The following is a 20,453-nucleotide window of genomic DNA, read 5'->3' as shown; positions in this document are numbered from 1 at the left end:
ATATGTAGGTCGGGTGGGTTCATGAAAGAGTAAGAAGAGTGTCTATGTATACTTGAGTTAGAGGTGTTGAGGCGGATTCGGAATTTGAAGCTTGATTATGACTAGGTTCAAAATACGGGTCAACTTTTTACATTGTTCGATTTTAATTTAATAATTATTACAAATTTAAATAAATTTCTTAAGATAAATAAAAAATTTAGACTAATATTACTGAACACGTAATGTTTGAATTATGTGAAAATTATGGCTAACAAACTTCTGGGAGTTTGATAATTTTTATCGTTAATCAATTAAAAATTGTTGATTTTTATTTAACAATAAACTAGTGATGAATTATTAAAGAATTTTTGTTAATTAAGAATATTGTAGAGACAAATTAACGATGAATTTCATAGTTAATTCTTGTTTTTGGTGTACCTATTTACTTTTTACTCTATTTTCATGAATTGTGAGAACATGAATATACTTATTTATGCCTACTTTAAAAGTAAATAATTGGAAATATTTAGTTTTTTTTAAGGATATGTCGGTTATTTATTTTAATTCATAGAAATAAATGGTCAAAATTTATGATACGAAATAGACTAAATTTAAATAAGTCTTCAAAATTTGATATTTATAATTCGTGCATTCTATTGAAGTAATCAAGATAAGTAATGAAATTTTTTTAATATGTACATGCATCTGAATCGTGTGAAAAAATATCTAAACAAACGCATGAAATTCAATTTTTGTAATTCGTGTATTCAGTTCAAACTAATCAAGTGAAGTAGTGAAAGAGATTAAGTATGCATATGTAACTCGATTGACTATGCACGTGTAAAAGAATTGATTATTATTGACTATGCATGTGTAAAGTAGTGAAAGAAATCGACTATACACGTGCAAATCATGTGAAAGAGTTGAAACAAGCGCATGAGATTTAATTTTTGTAATATGTGCTTTAAGTTCAAACAAATCTGGTGAAATAGTGAAAGCGATTAAATATACACATGCAACTCAATTGACTATGAACGTGTAAAAGAGATTAACTATGCACGGATGAAGTAGTGAAGAAAATTGACTATGCACATGAGGATGTTGAGGCGGATTCAAATTTTTTGAAGCGTAAGTATGACCAGGTTCATAATTCGGGTCAATCTATTACGATATTGCTCGATTCTAAATTAATTTTTTTTATATATTTAATCTTAAGATAAATAAAAATTTAGACTAAAATTACTAGATTCGGTCAAACACGTAATGTTTGAATAAATTATGTGAAATTATGGCAAACAAACTCCTCGGAATTTGAAGGTTTTTAATTGGAGTACAAAAATCAGTGTCAAATACTTTAGTCGTTTAAACAATTAGAGATTGTTTTTTATTTTGATAATAAATTAGCAATGAATTGTTAAAGAATTTTTATTAATTACAAATATTTTAGTGACAGATTAATGACACATTTCATAGTTAACTCTCATTTGTAGTGTACCTATTTGTTTTTTACTCTATTTTCATGAATTGTGAAAATATGAATATATTTATGCCTACTGAAAAATTAAATAATTACAAATATTTAGTTATTTTAAGGACGTAGGTTATTTATATATATTAATGAAGGTAATTGGTCAAATTTATAGTGTGAAAGAGTCTGAACATGTATGTGAAGCTCAATTTTTATAATTTGTGCATTTTGTTGAGATAACCAAGTGAAGTATTGAAAGAGTTTAACTATGCACGTGCATCTGAATTGTGTGAAAGAGCCTAAACATGCTTGTTCAATTTAATTTTTGTAATTCTACATTCAATTTACTAATCCAGTAAAATAGTGAAAGAGATTAAATATGCACATATGACTGAATTGATTGTGCATGTGTAAAAGAGATTTGACTATTCACGAATGAAGTAGTGAAATAAATTGACTATGCACGGATGTCGTAGTGAAATAAATTGACTATGCACGTATGAATCGTGTAAAAACAGCTAAAACAAGTGCATATAATTTAATATTTGTGATCCGTGTATTCAGTTCAAACTAATCTAGTGAAGTAATGAAAAAAATTAAGTATGCACGTGTAACTCAATCGACTATGCACGTGTAAAAGAGATTGACTATGCACAAGTGAAGTAGTGAAAGAAATTTATTATACACATGTAAAAGAACCTAAACAATCCTTGAGGAGTGGTGTTGGTGGGGAGATGGGTGGGTGGGGGTGGGGTGGGTTCAAGAAAGAGTAAGACGAGTGTGTATGTATATGTGAGTTAGAGGTATGAGGCAGATTTAGAATTTGAAGCTTGATTATGACTAGGTTTAGAATTCGGATCAATCTTTAACGTTGCTCAATTTTAATTTAATAATTATTATGTATTTGAATAAATTCATCAAGATAAATAAAAAATTTAGACTAAAATTAATGAATTCGATCAAACACATAATGTTTTAATTATGGCTAGCAAACTTCTGGGAGTTTGAATTGGAGTATACACAATTTAGTGTCAAATATTTTTTGTCGTTGAACTATTGATGGTGGGTTGGGTTCAAGAAACAGTATGAAGAGTATGTATGTATGTGAGTTAGAGATATTGAGGCGAATTCAGAATTTGAATCTTAAGTTGATAGTTGTTATTTATGAAGATTTAAACATGTAAATATTTTTTTAATGCTTTTGTAATGAATTGAGTTGAGGTGAGTACTTTTCCAGTCTTGTCAGTTCAGTTCTCATTGCATACTCATACATTCAATGTATTGATGTCATTCGACCTACATCTTTTTATGATGCAGATACATGTGCACATGGTCATCAACATGCGCTTTGTTGATACCACTTGCATCTCAGCTAGCTTTGGTGAGCCCCATTGCTTTTTGGAGGGCTTCACACTTATTTTCTTGTTTTGTTAAGTTATCGCGGGTTCTGTTCCGACACCTATCTTAGTATTAGAGGCTTCATAGATATATAAAGTTGATGAATCTTTTAGTATTTACTTTTCCTTGAGTTGTTTTACAAACTATAAATATTATTATTGAGTATTTTCCAGACTTTATGAGTTGAATATTTGAGTTTAATGGATTTAATTCAGTTTTAAGCCTATTATTGCTTGAATTAGTTTTTCGCTTGTAGTCAGGATGAGGGTCCCTTGGGGACTAGCAGTGATTCTTGAGTGCCGACCACTTTCAGGGTGTAGGCCTGTGTCGTGACAAACTTGATATCATAACACAGAGTTCAAATGTCTTAGGGTGTTGATGAAGTCATATCAGTAATGTTGACACCAAATTTTGATCCGATATTTTTGAAGTTAATACTTTTTAGCATTTCATTCGTTAAATAGTTCAAAGTACATATTTTACTATTTTAATGCAATTTGTTGATAATTATCCTTAGTTCTCAAAATATTAAGATTTTTATTAGTTAATTTTGATTATATTATTTTTGTAACAACTAGTTGAATATGTTGTAAATATTTGTTCGATTTGATTAAGTCATTATTTTTGTTAAATTACATTTTTTACACATTCACTTTATTCGTTGTATTTGTTAATACTCATTTTATTTGTTACTTTTATTAATATTCATTTTTGTATTTTTAGTGTAGTATAGAAATACAGTTAAATATGGATAAAATTTCATACATAAATATTTTATTAACCGATAATTTTGGGTCACAATTTTTAGATAATGACTAAGACGATTTTCAATTTTCTATTTAAAAGCAATAGCTTGATCATTATGTTGGTGAGTTTTTTTTAGATTAGGGTTAAATTTTTTTAGATTTTTATTCCCAAAAGGTTATACTATTCATTAGTTTTCCAGTTGCCACCACCCGGAATCCGCAAAGTTCTGGCAACCCAAATCCCTTTCTCCCTCGCGCTCACTGCTCCATCTTCTCCGACCACCGTCCCTTACCAGACCTCAACAGTCACCATCGCTCCTACCAGACCAACCACCTAAAACCGACGCCAATAGCAGCAAAACAACCACACAACCAACCAGCGACCACCGGAGAAATCACCCAAAACCCTACCTCCATTCTCCTCACTGCCTCCGGAAAACACCATAGCAGCCACCAGACCTCCTCCGAACTAGTGGCTCTGGCGAACATCGATTTTGAGTTCTAAACCAGAAACGGCTCTAGCAAACCGCTCGCGAACCAACTCCGACCAGCGGCAAACAACAACCAAGCGACCCCCAAACCCCAGCGAACAACAACAGCACCTTCCCCTTTCCCTTTGTTTTTCGATCTTTTGTTTGCTTTTACAGGTACTTCAGCCAAACTAACGATAATAGCTCCATCTCCGGTGAAACCTCGAACTTCCAGATCACCAACAGACCAGTGAATAGCACAAACCAAGTTGTTGTTGCCTCTGTCTTCCTCCGGCGGAATCGATGTGGCTAACAGAGGTATGTACTCCGAGCTCACAAACAATCAGCGAAGCAACAGGCCCACCGCCGAGCAGCAACCAGGCGAAAAAAAAACCCAACTAATCTTCTACCCATTTCAAACTCCGGCGGAGCTCAGAGACGAAACAACCAGTGACCCTTGCTTCAATTCCAGCGTAGTTGAAAACCCCAATCACTAATCGACTTCAGATCTGGCCGGTTTTAAGATTTTCCGGTAAACTTTATTCACTATTTTGTTTAGGTCGTATTTGTTCATTTTAGTTAATATCAGTATTTGTTATGTTGTGCTATATAGTCTTTTCGAATGACTTTTTTATGTATATATTTGTTTACTTCATTTTTTGGACTGTTTAAGATATCCTTGAATCTCATATTTTTGCTTTATTCAATGACTTTTTGTTCGGTTTGTTCATTAAATAATTTGGGTTGACATTTTTATGAATAATTCTTTGTGAAAATTACAAAAGCATAATTAGGTTATTAAATATTGTCTCTCCTAATACATACCCGTATATACACGTTTACTCGTTTTTGTTATTTAATTTATATGTGGTTAATGGCTTTTTTATAGGGATCATAATTATTTACTTTCTTTTTTTATAAAACTTTTCATCTTACCAATAAAAATAGTGTAGGTTTCTAGTTGATTCATAGTTCCAAGTAAAAACATTATTTCTAACGCCTTAACCATCCATATTCTTCTCATTAGATTTTTAACCCTCTATCTTCCTCTGTTCATATCGTTTGAAGAACAAAATTCACCAAATTAGTTATTCTCTTTACCACTGAATTCACCATAGTTCACCATTGTTAACCAATTAATCAGTTCAATGGATAAGACTTCTCGTAAGAGCCCTAGGCTTAATAAACATGCAATGGGTGTTGATAGTCCGTCGATCATATGCTCAAGACCATCGTATGAGTTGAATGCGTTCACACAATTGCCTGTCAACACAATTTCTAACAAAATCAATGAGTGTATTGTTATTGATTAATCCTACTCATCCTTTAAAGTTCAACAAAAAACTAAACTTGTTGGTGATAATAAGTCGAAGGGTAAAGAAAAAGTGTGAGGGAAATTTTCCTCATGTGAGTGACTTTGAAGATGAAATCTCTCTTATTAGGGGTAAAGAGAAAGTGTTTGAGGGAAATTTTGCTTATGATAGTGACTTTGAAGATGAAATTTCTCTTGCTAAAAGATTGAGAGTAAACAACGATGCGTGTTTAAAAGTAATGTTTTTACATATGATTTATGATTGTGTTTATCTTTGTGACATGTAAGTTTGGATTTTTTTTCCTTTTGGAAATATAATTGTGACATGCTGGTATTTGTTTTATGTCGTAGAATGCTACTGGTGGATCATGGAGCATTGTTTCAAAGCCTTTAAATTCTAGAGGATCAAGTTCGACTATAAAGAAAAGGTAAAAGTCGATTCAATCGTTGAAGGTATTTTTAAAAATTTTGTTTGTTGCAAATCATTCATTATTTTTTTATTATACTTAATATCTTTTGAATATTATTTTTAAATATTTTTTTAGATAAAGAAGAAACAATCTAGGTGGTGTTCATATGTCAATATGAATGTTTTTGTTGATATAATAGATCTGCTTGCTAAAATTAATTATTTTTATTTATTTAAATAGTCACCGTTTGATTTTCTGTTAGACTTACCCATTCTGAAAGTTCAACCTCAGATCATTAGAAGTTTGGTACATCATTTGTCTAACAATCGGGATGACATGTTTGTTTTTAATATAAATGGAAAAAAACTTCATTTTGGTCTTAGAAAATTTACAACAATTACTGGTTTTGAGTGTGGTTGGCTTATGGGTTTTGATCATGATTCGAACACTACATCAAAACTCTTTTTTCGTTATTTTCCGAATGCTAGCGATAAGGTGCTGAAATCTGAGTTTATAAGGGTTTTCAAAGAAGATGGATTGATTGTGGAAGATGACCTTTTTAATATGTCGATGATTTATTTCATTAGTACATTCATATTGTCATCTCCACCAAAATATTCACATATTTCAAAAGATCAGTTTATATGTGTTGAGTCCGGACAGTACCTTTCGTATTATTGGGGCAATCTGTCCTTTTTTCAATCTATGACATTTCATTTCGAGTCAAATGACAACATATCTAGATTATGTGAAGTTTGAAGGATTCTCACTCGCATTGCAAATTTGGTTCTATGAGTGTTGCAACAAAGTTGACGTGTCAATTGCAGTTCGTTCATCCAATCGAACTCTTCGCATTTTCAATTGACCAAATCGTGTTGAGGATTTGAAATTATTTTAGTTCCTTCATATTCTTCAATATAACCATAAAAAACTGGATCCATGCCAGTCAAACATAGTGTGTTGGATATCAAAATTTCCTGTCTTGTTGTTTGGACATTAGTTTGGTACTCAATGGATTCCATAGCTCTATCCACACATGTTACACATAAAGGATATTTTGAAAAGAAATCAGAATTGCATCTCTTTTGATCTAAATAAACTTGGACACTCATATCATTATGAATCTTCATTGGTGGAGATTGATTACTCACGAAATACTTGAGTTTCAAATGATAAATGGTCGTGTCCACACCCAATTGTGAAGATATTGTAGTAATTAAGGCTTCGTATTTGGTGTTTGCATCATACGTCACTCCAATATCGTAATTCACGTAATTACCTGTATAAAATTACAAATTCATAATAAATTTTAAAAAATTCAGAATGAATTTACTACATTCATCAATTTAAACAAAGTGGTAGTTACATTGATATTCGATGATATATAAGACAGTTATTGATATACTTTAATAATTGACCAACATTTTCATTACTAAAGTATATTAATAACTGTCTTATATATAATCGAATACCAATGTAACTATCAAACTATTTAAATGGATGAATGTAGTAGATTCATTCTGCTAATTTTTTAAATTTATTAAGAATTTATAATTTTATACAGGTAATTACATGAATTACGATATTGAAGGAGTGATGTATATGATGCAAACAACAAATACGAAGACTTGATTACTACTATATCTTCACAATTGGGTGTGGACACGACCATTTGGAACTCAAGTATTTCGTGAGTAGTCCTTCTCCACCAATGAAAATTCATAACGATGTGGGTGTCCAAATTTATTTAGATCAAAAGAGATGCAATTCTGATTTCTTTTCAAAATATTATTCTTGTGTAACATGTGTGGATAAAGTTATGAAATCCATTGAGTACCAAACTAATGTCTAAACAACAAGGCAAGAAATTTTGAGATCCAACATACTATGTTTGACTGACATGGATCCAGGTTTGGATGGTTATATTGAGGAATATGAAGGAATTGAAATAATTTCAAATCCTCAACACGATTTGGTCAATTGTATATGTGAGGAGTTCGTTTGGATGAACGAATTGCAATTGACGCGTCAACTTTATTGGAACACTCATAAAATCAAATTTGCAACGCAAGTGAGAATCCTTCAAACTTCACATAATCTGGATCTGTTGCCATTTGACTCGAAATGAAATGTTGTAAATTGAAAAATAATTGATTGCCCCAAGGGTACAAAAGGTACTATCCGGACTCTACACATAAAAAAATGATCTTTTGGGATATGTGAATATTTTGATGGAGATGACAACATGAATGTACTGATGAAATAAATCATTGACATATTAAAATAGTCCTCCCTCTTCCACAATCAATCTATCTTCTTTGAAAACCCTTATAAACTCAGCTTTCAGCACTTTATCGCTAGCAGTTGGAAAATAACGAGAAAAGAGCTTTGATGTAGTGTTCGGATCATGGTCAAAACCCATAAGCCCACCACACTTAAAACCAGTAACTGTTCTAAATTCTCTAAGACCAAAATGAAGTTGTTTTCCTTTATATTAAAAACAAACATGTCATCTCGATTGTTAGACAAATAATGTACCAAACTTCTAATTATCTGAGGTTGAACTTTCAAAATTGGTAAGTCTAACATAAAATCAAACAGTGACTCTTTAAATAAATGAACACGATTAATTTTAGCAAGCCGATCTGTTATATCAACTAAAACATTCATATTGACATACGAACACCACATAGATTGTTTTTATTTTATCTAAATAATATTCAGAAGATGTTAAGTATAATTAATGATTTGCAGCAAACAAAATTAAAATAATATCTTTAACGGTTGAATCGACTTTTTCCTTCTTTATAGTCGAACTTGACCCTTTTGGATATAAAGGCTTTGAAACAATGCTCCCTGATCCACCAGCAACGTTGTACGACATAAAAAAAATACTAGCATGTCACAATTATATTTCCAAAAAGAAAAAAAAATCTAAACTTGCATGTCACAAAGATAAATCAGATGTAAAAACATTACCTTTAAACATGCATCGTTGTTTACTCTCAATCTTTTAGCAAGAGAAATTTCATCTTCAAAGTCACTATCATAAGCAAAATTCCCCTCAAACACTTTCTCTTTACCCCTAACAAGAGGGATTTCATCTTCAAAATCACTATCATGAGAAAAAATTCCCTTAGACACTTTTTCTTTACCCTTCGACTTACTATCACCAACAAGTTTAGTTTTTTGTTGAACTTTAAAGGATGAATCAATAACAGTACACTCATTGATTTTGTTAGAGATTGTATTGGCAGACGATTGTGTGAACGCATTCAACTCATACGATGGTCTTGAGCATATGATCGACGGACTGTCAACACTCATTGCATGTTTATTAAGCCTAGGGCTTTTACGGGGATTAGGGCTTAGGGTTAACTAGGGTGAATTCACTGGTAAAGAGAAGAACTGATTTAGTGAATTTTGTTCTTCAAATGATATGAACAAAGGAAGATGGAGGGTTTGAAATTTGATGAGAAGAATATGGTTAAGGCATTAGAAATAATGTTTTTACTTGGAACTATGAATCACCTAGGAACCTATATCATCTTTATTGGTAACATGAATTTATTTATCAAAAAAGGAAGCAAATAATTGTGATCCCTATAAAAAAAAAGCCATTAACCGCATAGAAATTAAATAACAAAAACAAATAAATGTGTATGTATGGAATCTGTATTAGGAGAGATAATATTTAATACTTATGCTCCACATAAAAAGGCACGTAATCAAAAAGTATTAGAGAGTAAACCGAAAAGGATAGAGAAAATAAAAAAAAACAATTTATTTAACTACAAAAAAATAATTATTTTGTCATCTATGTAATTTAAAAACTATTAGTGTAATTATATATGAATATATTGATTTTAGGTTAATTAAAGTTTTAAGATGTACACTTTGGTAATTTTCACAACAAAAAACTTGTATCCAACGTAAAAATGCTCACATAAGTTATTCAAAAGATCAAAAATCTCGTAAAGCAAAATTAATACTTCGACTGCTCTAATTTATGCAAAGTTAGAATTTTGAGATTTAAATTTTTAAATTTTGATCGTGATTTTGAACATAAAAACTTGAAAATGTTAATATAATTTTTTACATTATTTGATTGTGATTAGCTTTAATATGTTTGGTAGAAGGTTTGTATTAGCTATAAACGTCAACATAAGTTATACCATGGTTGGTTGGTACGATTTTAAATGTTGTATAAAAGTTATTCATGTATTTATTTGTACGGTGTTTGGTTGCATTTTTTGTAGTCTTACATAATTAATATCAACATAACTTATGAGAGAATCTATGTATAAGTTATGCGTGTAATAGGTGGAATAAGTTATGTGGGTATTAGTTATACATGTATTAAAATGATAAATTACATATTTACCCTATTAATTTTTTTTAATTGATAATTTTACAGTTTTCCTTACTACGTTTGTTTTTCTATTTGTTTTTATATACAAACAAGTTTTATTTCTTTCTATATATGCACGTACAGTTTGTATTTATTTATGTAAATGTGAATATTTTATTAATATTAGAAATTGGTTGTATGAATTTTGACGGCACATAGCTAATCGAATATTAGCAATATATATTATTAAATATATTCCACATATTTAATTAACATGTATTATTATTTTGTTAATAATATATATTACTAATTTACAACAAATTCAATATTCAACTAATAATTCATGTATTGTAATAGTTAATACCCGCATAACTAATCCTTGCATAACCAATACCTGCATAACTCTAATTAGTAACCAAACGACCCCTTAATTCATACAGATTTTTGTTTCCAAGAAAAGTCATCCTTCTGTAAAAACGTTGAATATCTCAGTTGCTCTGTGCCCAACAGCCATGGAAAACAAACAAAAGTTTTGAAGTCTGTCAGACAGACATTAGAACATCCCAACAGAGGCGTATCCAGGATCTCAAGAACATGGGGGCACCATTATCTTCAAAATAGACAATTAATTCAATTATATAAATTTTACGGTGAGAACAAGTTGACGACCAAATAGGTAGTAGCAATCTTTATATAGTAATCTATTAGCAAAAAACATCATTCACTTACAATTGTCCTCGACGAGTTTTCATATTTTGAAAACGGTCAATAATGGCATCATACTTACATTTTTAAATATACTACGCTCTATATAGCAAACTAAACAACCATTCAAAAGATCTTCATCCATCCTATTACGCAAATCATTCTTTATGTACTTCATTGATGAGAATGCTCTTTCCACGCTTGCGGTAGCAACAGGAATAATCAAAGTTAACTTCACAAGTAGATACGCAAGTGACCAAGTTTGATCTAGTTTTGTCTCTATCATCACTTTTGCAAGATCCNTTATCCTTTGTTCTCAAAATATTAGGATTTTTATCAGTTAATTTTGATTATATTATTTTTGTAACAACTAGTTGAATATGTTGTAAATATTTGTTCGATTTGATTAAGTCATTATTTTTGTTAAATTACATTTTTTACACATTCACTTTATTCGTTGTATTTGTTAATACTCATTTTATTTGTTACTTTTATTAATATTCATTTTTGTATTTTTAGTGTAGTATAGAAATACAGTTAAATATGGATAAAATTTCATACATAAATATTTTATTAACCGATAATTTTGGGTCACAATTTTTAGATAATGACTAAGACGATTTTCAATTTTCTATTTAAAAGCAATAGCTTGATCATTATGTTGGTGAGTTTTTTTTAGATTAGGGTTAAATTTTTTTAGATTTTTATTCCCAAAAGGTTATACTATTCATTAGTTTTCCAGTTGCCACCACCCGGAATCCGCAAAGTTCTGGCAACCCAAATCCCTTTCTCCCTCGCGCTCACTGCTCCATCTTCTCCGACCACCGTCCCTTACCAGACCTCAACAGTCACCATCGCTCCTACCAGACCAACCACCTAAAACCGACGCCAATAGCAGCAAAACAACCACACAACCAACCAGTGACCATCGGAGAAATCACCCAAAACCCTACCTCCATTCTCCTCACTGCCACCGGAAAACACCATAGCAGCCACCAGACCTCCCTCGAACTAGTGGCTCCGGCGAACATCAATTTTGAGTTCTAAACCAGAAACGGCTCTAGCAAACCGCTCGCAAACCAACTCCGACCAGCGGCAAACAGCAACCAAGCGACCCCCAAACCCCAGCGAACAACATCACCTTCCCCTTTCCCTTTGTTTTTCGATCTTTTGTTTGCTTTTACAGGTACTTCAGCCAAACTAACGACAATAGCTCCATCTCCGGTGAAACCCCGAGCTTCCAGATCACCAACAGACCAGTGAATAACACAAACCAAGTTGTTGTTGCCTCTGTCTTCCTCTGGCGGAATCGATGTGGCTAACAGAGGTATGAACTCCGAGCTCACAAACAATCAGCGAAGCAACAGGCCCACCGCCGAGCAGCAACCAGGCGAAAAAAAAACCCAACTAATCTTCTACCCATTTCAAACTCCGGCGGAGCTCAGAGACGAAACAACCAGTGACCCTTGCTTCAATTCCAGCGTAGTTGAAAACCCCAATCACTAATCGACTTCAGATCTGGCCGGTTTTAAGATTTTCCGGTAAACTTTATTCACTATTTTGTTTAGGTCGTATTTGTTCATTTTAGTTAATATCAGTATTTGTTATGTTGTGCTATATAGTCTTTTCGAATGACTTTTTTATGTATATATTTGTTTACTTCATTTTTTGGACTGTTTAAGATATCCTTGAATCTCATATTTTTGCTTTATTCAATGACTTTTTGTTCGGTTTGTTCATTAAATAATTTGGGTTGACATTTTTATGAATAATTCTTTGTGAAAATTACAAAAGCATAATTAGGTTATTAAATATTGTCTCTCCTAATACATACCCGTATATACACGTTTACTCGTTTTTGTTATTTAATTTATATGTGGTTAATGGCTTTTTTATAGGGATCATAATTATTTACTTTCTTTTTTTATAAAACTTTTCATCTTACCAATAAAAATAGTGTAGGTTTCTAGTTGATTCATAGTTCCAAGTAAAAACATTATTTCTAACGCCTTAACCATCCATATTCTTCTCATTAGATTTTTAACCCTCTATCTTCCTCTGTTCATATCGTTTGAAGAACAAAATTCACCAAATTAGTTATTCTCTTTACCACTGAATTCACCATAGTTCACCATTGTTAACCAATTAATCAGTTCAATGGATAAGACTTCTCGTAAGAGCCCTAGGCTTAATAAACATGCAATGGGTGTTGATAGTCCGTCGATCATATGCTCAAGACCATCGTATGAGTTGAATGCGTTCACACAATTGCCTGTCAACACAATTTCTAACAAAATCAATGAGTGTATTGTTATTGATTAATCCTACTCATCCTTTAAAGTTCAACAAAAAACTAAACTTGTTGGTGATAATAAGTCGAAGGGTAAAGAAAAAGTGTGAGGGAAATTTTCCTCATGTGAGTGACTTTGAAGATGAAATCTCTCTTATTAGGGGTAAAGAGAAAGTGTTTGAGGGAAATTTTGCTTATGATAGTGACTTTGAAGATGAAATTTCTCTTGCTAAAAGATTGAGAGTAAACAACGATGCGTGTTTAAAAGTAATGTTTTTACATATGATTTATGATTGTGTTTATCTTTGTGACATGTAAGTTTGGATTTTTTTTCCTTTTGGAAATATAATTGTGACATGCTGGTATTTGTTTTATGTCGTAGAATGCTACTGGTGGATCATGGAGCATTGTTTCAAAGCCTTTAAATTCTAGAGGATCAAGTTCGACTATAAAGAAAAGGTAAAAGTCGATTCAATCGTTGAAGGTATTTTTAAAAATTTTGTTTGTTGCAAATCATTCATTATTTTTTTATTATACTTAATATCTTTTGAATATTATTTTTAAATATTTTTTTAGATAAAGAAGAAACAATCTAGGTGGTGTTCATATGTCAATATGAATGTTTTTGTTGATATAATAGATCTGCTTGCTAAAATTAATTATTTTTATTTATTTAAATAGTCACCGTTTGATTTTCTGTTAGACTTACCCATTCTGAAAGTTCAACCACAGATCATTAGAAGTTTGGTACATCATTTGTCTAACAACCGGGATGACATGTTTGTTTTTAATATAAATGGAAAAAGAACTTCATTTTGGTCACAACAGTTACTGGTTTTGAGTGTGGTGGGCTTATGGGTTTTGATCATGATTCGAACACTACATCAAAGCTCCTTTCTCGTTATTTTTCGAATGCTAGCGATAAGGTGCTGAAATTTGAGTTTATAAGGGTTTTCAAAGAAGATGAATTGATTGTGGAAGATGACCTTTTTAATATGTCGATGATTTATGAATCTGCATTGGTGGAGATTGATTACTCACGAAATACTTGAGTTTCAAATGATAAGTGGTCGTGTCCACACCCAATTGTGAAGATATAGTAGTAATCAAGGCTTGAGTAGTCCTTCTCCACCAATGAAGATTCATAACGATGTGGGTGTTCAAATTTATTTAGATCAAAAGAGATGCAATTCTGATTTCTTTTCAAAATATCATTTAGGTGTAACATGTGTGGATAAAGTTATGGAATCCATTGAGTACCAAACTAATGTCTAAACAACAAGGCAAGAAATTTTGAGATCTAACACACTATGTTTGACTGACATAGATCCAGTTTTGAATGGTTATATTGAAGAATATGAAGGAACTGAAATAATTTCAAATCCTCAACACTATTTGGTCAATTGTATATGTGATGAGTTCGTTTGGATGAACGAATTGCAATTGACGCGTCAACTTTGTTGCAACACTCATAGAACCAAATTTGCAACGCAAGTGAGAATCCTTCAAACTTCACATAATCTGGATTTGTTGCCATTTGACTCGAAATGAAATGTTGAAAAATGACTGATTGCCCCAAGGGTACGAAAGGTACTGTCCGGACTCTACACATAAAAAATGATCTTTTGGGATAAGTGAATATTTTGATGGAGATGACAATATGAATGTACTGATGAAATAAATCATCGACATATTAAAAAGGTTTTCTTCCACAATCAATCCATCTTCTTTGAAAACCCTTATAAACTTAGATTTCAGCACCTTATCGCTAGCAGTTGGAAAATAACGAGAAAAGAGCTTTGATGTAGTGTTCGGATCATGGTCAAAACCCATAAGCCCACCACACTTAAAACCAGTAACTATTGTAAATTCTCTAAGACCAAAATGAAGTTGTTTTCCATTTATATTAAAAACAAACATGTCATCTCGGTTGTTAGACAAATAATGTACCAAACTTCTAATGATCTGAGGTTGAACTTTCAGAATTGGTAAGTCTAACATAAAACCAAACAATGACTCTTTAAATAAATGAACACAATTAATTTTAGCAAACCGATCTGTTATATCAACTAAAACATTCATATTGACATACAAACACCACCTAGATTGTTTCTTCTTTATCTAAAAAATATAAATAATATTCAAAAGATGTTAAGTATAATTAATGATTTGCAGCAAACAAAATTAAAAAAAATATCTTTAACGGTTGAATCGACTTTTTCCTTCTTTATAGTCGAATTTGACCCTTTAGGATATAAAGGCTTTGAAACAATGCTCCCTGATCCACCAGCAACATTTTACGGCATAAAAAAAATACTAGCATGTCACAATTATATTTCCAAAAAGAAAAAAAATCTAAACTTGCATGTCACAAAGATAAACATAATCATAAATCAGATGTAAAAACATTACCTTTAAACACACATCGTTGTTTACTCTCAATCTTTTAGCAAGAGAAATTTCATCTTCAAAGTCACTATCATAAGCAAAATTTCCCTCAAACGCTTTCTCTTTACCCCTAACAAGGGGGATTTCATCTTCAAAATCACTATCATGAGAAATATTTCCCTCGGACACTTTTTCTTTACCCTTCGACTTACTATCACCAACAAGTTTAGGTTTTTGTTGAACTTTAAAGGATGAATCAATAATAGTACACTCATTGATTTTGTTAGAGATTGTGTTGACATACGATTGTGTGAACGCATTCAACTCATACGATGGTCTTGAGCATTTGATCGACGGATTATCAACATCCATTGCATGTTTATTAAGCCTAGGGCTCTTACGGGGAGTTTTATCCATCAAACTGGTTAACTATGGTGAATTCACTGGTAAAGAGAAGAACTGATTTGTGAATTTTGTTCTTCAAACGATATGAACAAAGGAAGATGAAGGGTTTGAAATCTGATGAGAAGAATATGGTTAAGGCATTAGAAATTATGTTTTTACTTGGAACTATGAATCACCTAGGAACCTATACCATCTTTATTGGTAACATGAAATTTTTTTATCAAAAAAGGAAGCAAATAATTTTGATCCCTATAAAAACAGCCATTAACCGCATAGAAATTAAATAACAAAAACGAATAAATGTGTATATAAGGGTCTGTATTAGGAGAGATAATATTTAATACCCTAATTATGCTCCACATAAAAAGGCACGTAATCAAAAAGTATTAGAGAGTAAACCGAAAAGGATAGAGAAAATAAAAAAAAACAATTTATTTAACTACAAAAAAATAATTATTTTGTCATCTATGTAATTTAAAAACTATTAGTGTAATTATATATGAATATATTGATTTTAGGTTAATTAAAGTTTTAAGATGTACACTTTTGTAATTTTCACAACAAAAAACTTAAGTATCCAACGTAAAATGCTCACATAAGTTATTCAAAAGATCAAAAATCTCGAAAAGCAAAATTAATATTTCAACTGCTCCTATGCAAAGTTAGAATTTTGAGATTTAAATTTTTAAATTTTAATCGTGATTTTGAACATAAAAACTTGAAAATGTTAATATAATTTTTTACATTACTTGATCATGGTTAGCTTTAATATGTTTGGTAGAAAGTTTGTATTAGCTATAAAAGTCAACATAAGTTATACCATGGTTGATTGGTACGATTTCAAATGTTGTATAAAACATGTATTTATTTATACGGTGTATGGTTGCATTTTTTATAGTCTTACATAATTAATACCAACATAACTTATGAGGGAATCTATGTATAAGTTATGCGCGTAATAGGTGAAATAAGTTATGTGGGTATTAGTCATACATGTATTAAAATGATAAATTACATATTTACCCTATTAATTTTTTTAAATTGAGAATTTTACAGTTTTCCTTACTACGTTTGTTTTTCTATTTGTTTTTATATACAAACAATTTTTATTTCTTTCTATATATGCACGTACAGTTTGTATTTATTTATGTAAATGTCAATATTTTATTAATATTAGAAATTGGTTGTATGAATTTTGACGGCACATAGCTAATCGAATATTAGCAATATATATTATTAAATATATTCCACATACTTAATTAACATGTATTATTATTTTGTTAATAATATATATTACTAATTTACAACAAATTCAATATTCAACTAATAATTCATGTATTGTAATAGTTAATACCCGCATAACTAAACCTTGTATAACCAATACCTGCATAACTCTAATCAGTAACCAAACGACCCCTTAATTCATACAGATTTTTGTTTCCAAGAAAAGTCATCCTTCTATAAAAATGGTGAATATCTCAGCTGCTCTGTGCCCAACAGCCATGGAAAGCAAACAGATTTTTGTTTCCAAGAAAAGTCATCCTTTTGTAAAAATGGTGAATATCTCAGCTGCTCTGTGCCCAATAGCCATGGAAAGCAAACAAAAGTTTTGAAGTCTGTCAGACAGACATTAGACCATCCCAAGCCCCATGATCGGAGCTGAGAATGATCATTTATGATGCCATGGCCATGATTCATCTAGCAAATTTGGTTTTCTGTCTCCTTAGAAAGGAATGATACAATGGTACGAGCCTATAGAACATATCCTTTTCAAGTAAGATCATCCCCATTCTACTCAGTGTCTTCACTTAAAAAGCATTCTCCAGCTCAATGTTTTGCCGATGTGGGACAAAGAGAAATTTTTGAGCTAAGGCATAAGGATAAATTTATTTCAACTGTTCTCCAGATAGTTGTTGTTTCTGAACTTGATTTTGATGCTTCTTGAATGTTTTTAATTCTTTGTTTGGATTCTGAATATGAGCATGTGTATTACATTACAGTGTTTGAATATAGGCTACCTTAATTTTTCTTTTCCTATTTCCAAAATGAATGTTAAAGAGAGTAATCCCATTTTGAGTAATTCTCCCACATTGGCACCTAAGAGAAAAAAGGAGCAAAAGCAGTATTATTAATAATGGGCTGAGCTTACTTGATAACATACTTACCTGTACGGGGTCAATGGGCGATCAATAAGACCAATGGCCTAGGCTTGTGACCTCTATTGCACTTTGGAGGAGTGCCTGCCTAAGATCTGCGTTCGCAGCTTTTCCTTATTTGTTTGTAACTCAAGTCTGATTAATAAGTTTTTTCCTCTATTTCTCTTGATGATTTCCATGTTACTGGAATGAGAGGTAAAACATCAATGTAAGTCTAAAATTGAGGTTGGAATTCTGGTCTTTGTCTAACTTGTACACAAGACAACAAACTTATATATAGATGAAGTTGGAGATATAACACGCTTCTGGTCTTATTGCCTACACGAGTTTCTGTTGTTTCCGAAGAAACTCATAGAAAATAAAATTTATTTCTAAAAATATATTATTATCATACTATACAATTTACTCTCCTAGAAGAAAATAATCAATAAAACTTACTAGTATTATAGTAAAAACATCACTCCATCATAAATAAAAATAAATGTGAAAATTTCATATATGACATATATTATGTTAATATTTTCAAGTTATAGCAGTAGGTTTAAACTTTCAAGTTGTAACATTAAAAATTTCAGATTCTAACAATTTATTAAAAAAAAAAGTTGTTTTTAATAATTGAAAACATTTGTTTTTAAAAAAAAGATAAAAAAAACAAAAAAAAAAACATTTTTGAAGGCAAAAAGGTAAAAACAGAAATAGGGGTGTTAATTTAATTTGAATTGAGTGTAGATAGTTACTAATTAGCACGAATTAAGGAATTCAAACTTATTAAGAATATTTAGTTTCCTTAATTCACTCAAATTAGTTAAACTTAATTAAAAATTCTGATTTTATCCTTTTTTTTTGTTCAACGTTTCTCTCTCTTCAATTTTCTGCCAAAAATCTTATCACTGTCGAGTAATTGAAGTTTTTTTTTCTTTGAAAAATCTTGATTTTGTTGTGATGGACAACTACGTATCAATATTAATTAAACATGGTGGAAAATGGGATCCTTCAGGTTAGTATTTATTATTGTTTAGTGATTGGTCAAAATTCGTTTTTGTTAATTTTTGTTCATAATAAGTTTTTGTTAATTTTGTTCATAATACGTTTTCGTAAGTTTTTTTTTTTTTGATTAATTTGTATACTGTCAAAACCATGATTTCATGAGAAATAGGCGCAATATATGAAAGATTTGAGTATAAATGTATAAAATATAAATAGTTTTATCGTTGTAGATTAAGTAGGTATAGTAAAATTGTAATATTGATTACTGTTTTCTTTTTTCGAAAATATAAATTAAATGTAAAATGTTGAATGAATTTGGTAGTATAAATGTAATGAAAGTGTGTTCACTAATGTGTAAAAAAGTTATTTAGATTTTTGAAGAAATGTATGAAAAGTGTTTTAATTTGGTATGAAATTTAAAATTTTATTGATTATATATGTTTTGTCATTTGTGTATAAATTTGTGTGAGAGTAATGAATTATTTGGTATGAGAAATGTATAAAATTGGTATGAATGATGATTGTTGTATGACATGTGTATTAAGTGAGTATGAAATGTGAAATATTATTTTTTGTATGAAATTTATTTTGTAGTGTACTGTCTGAATGATATTTGTATGAAAAAATAATGACGAGAGTGTATAGTTTTGTTGTTATTATAATCAATTTATGATGGAACAGGAAAATATGCAATTCAAAAAGTGTCGGAGCATAAATTGATACAAAAAAATATTGTTTCAGTGCGTATTATCATATTATATATAGTTTTGTAAAGTTTTTTTGTACTTTTGTATCCTGTAATACTAACACAATAATTTATGATGGAACAGGAAAATATGCAATTCAAAAAGTGTCGAAGCATAAATTATTGTCATCTGGTTCAAAAAGAATTGTAGGGAGACCACAACATGAACGTTGGAAAGGATTTGCTGATGNATGAATGATGATTGTTGTATGAAATGTGTATTAAGTGAGTATGAAATGTGAAATATTATTTTTTGTATGAAATTTATTTTGTAGTGTACTGTCTGAATGATATTTGTATGAAAAAATAATGACGAGTGTGTATAATTTTGTTGTTATTATAATCAATTTATGATGGAACAGGAAAATATGCAATTCAAAAAGTGTCGAAGCATAAATTGATACAAAAAAATATTGTTCCAGTGCGTATTATCATATTATATATAGTTTTGTAAAGTTTTTTGTACTTTTGTATCCTGCAATATTAACACAATAATTTATGGGGGAACAAGAAAATATGCAATTCAAAAAGTGTCGGAGCATAAATTATAGTCATCTGGTTCAAAAAGAATTGTAGGGAGACCACAACATGAACGTTGGAAAGGATTTGCTGATGTGAAATGCAAGAGGTCTAAGGTTACATG

General features: G+C 30.7%; 1 non-coding gene and 1 pseudogene across 1 annotated transcript; one reads left to right on the top strand and one right to left on the bottom strand.

The window, feature by feature from the left end:
* Positions 1–17,535: 17,535 nt before the first annotated feature.
* Positions 17,536–17,706, bottom strand: LOC125846140 (small nucleolar RNA U3; annotated as a pseudogene).
* Positions 17,707–18,079: 373 nt separating this feature from the next.
* On the top strand, positions 18,080–18,232 carry LOC125846148 (U1 spliceosomal RNA). Its single transcript, XR_007444313.1, has one exon. It is a non-coding gene; the product is annotated as a U1 spliceosomal RNA (small nuclear RNA).
* Positions 18,233–20,453: the final 2,221 nt, after the last annotated feature.

Source organism: Solanum stenotomum, chromosome 11 (genome assembly GCF_019186545.1).
Source record: "Solanum stenotomum isolate F172 chromosome 11, ASM1918654v1, whole genome shotgun sequence".
In the NCBI taxonomy this organism is placed as follows: domain Eukaryota; kingdom Viridiplantae; phylum Streptophyta; class Magnoliopsida; order Solanales; family Solanaceae; genus Solanum; species Solanum stenotomum.
This window is presented reverse-complemented; position numbering and strand designations above follow the sequence as displayed.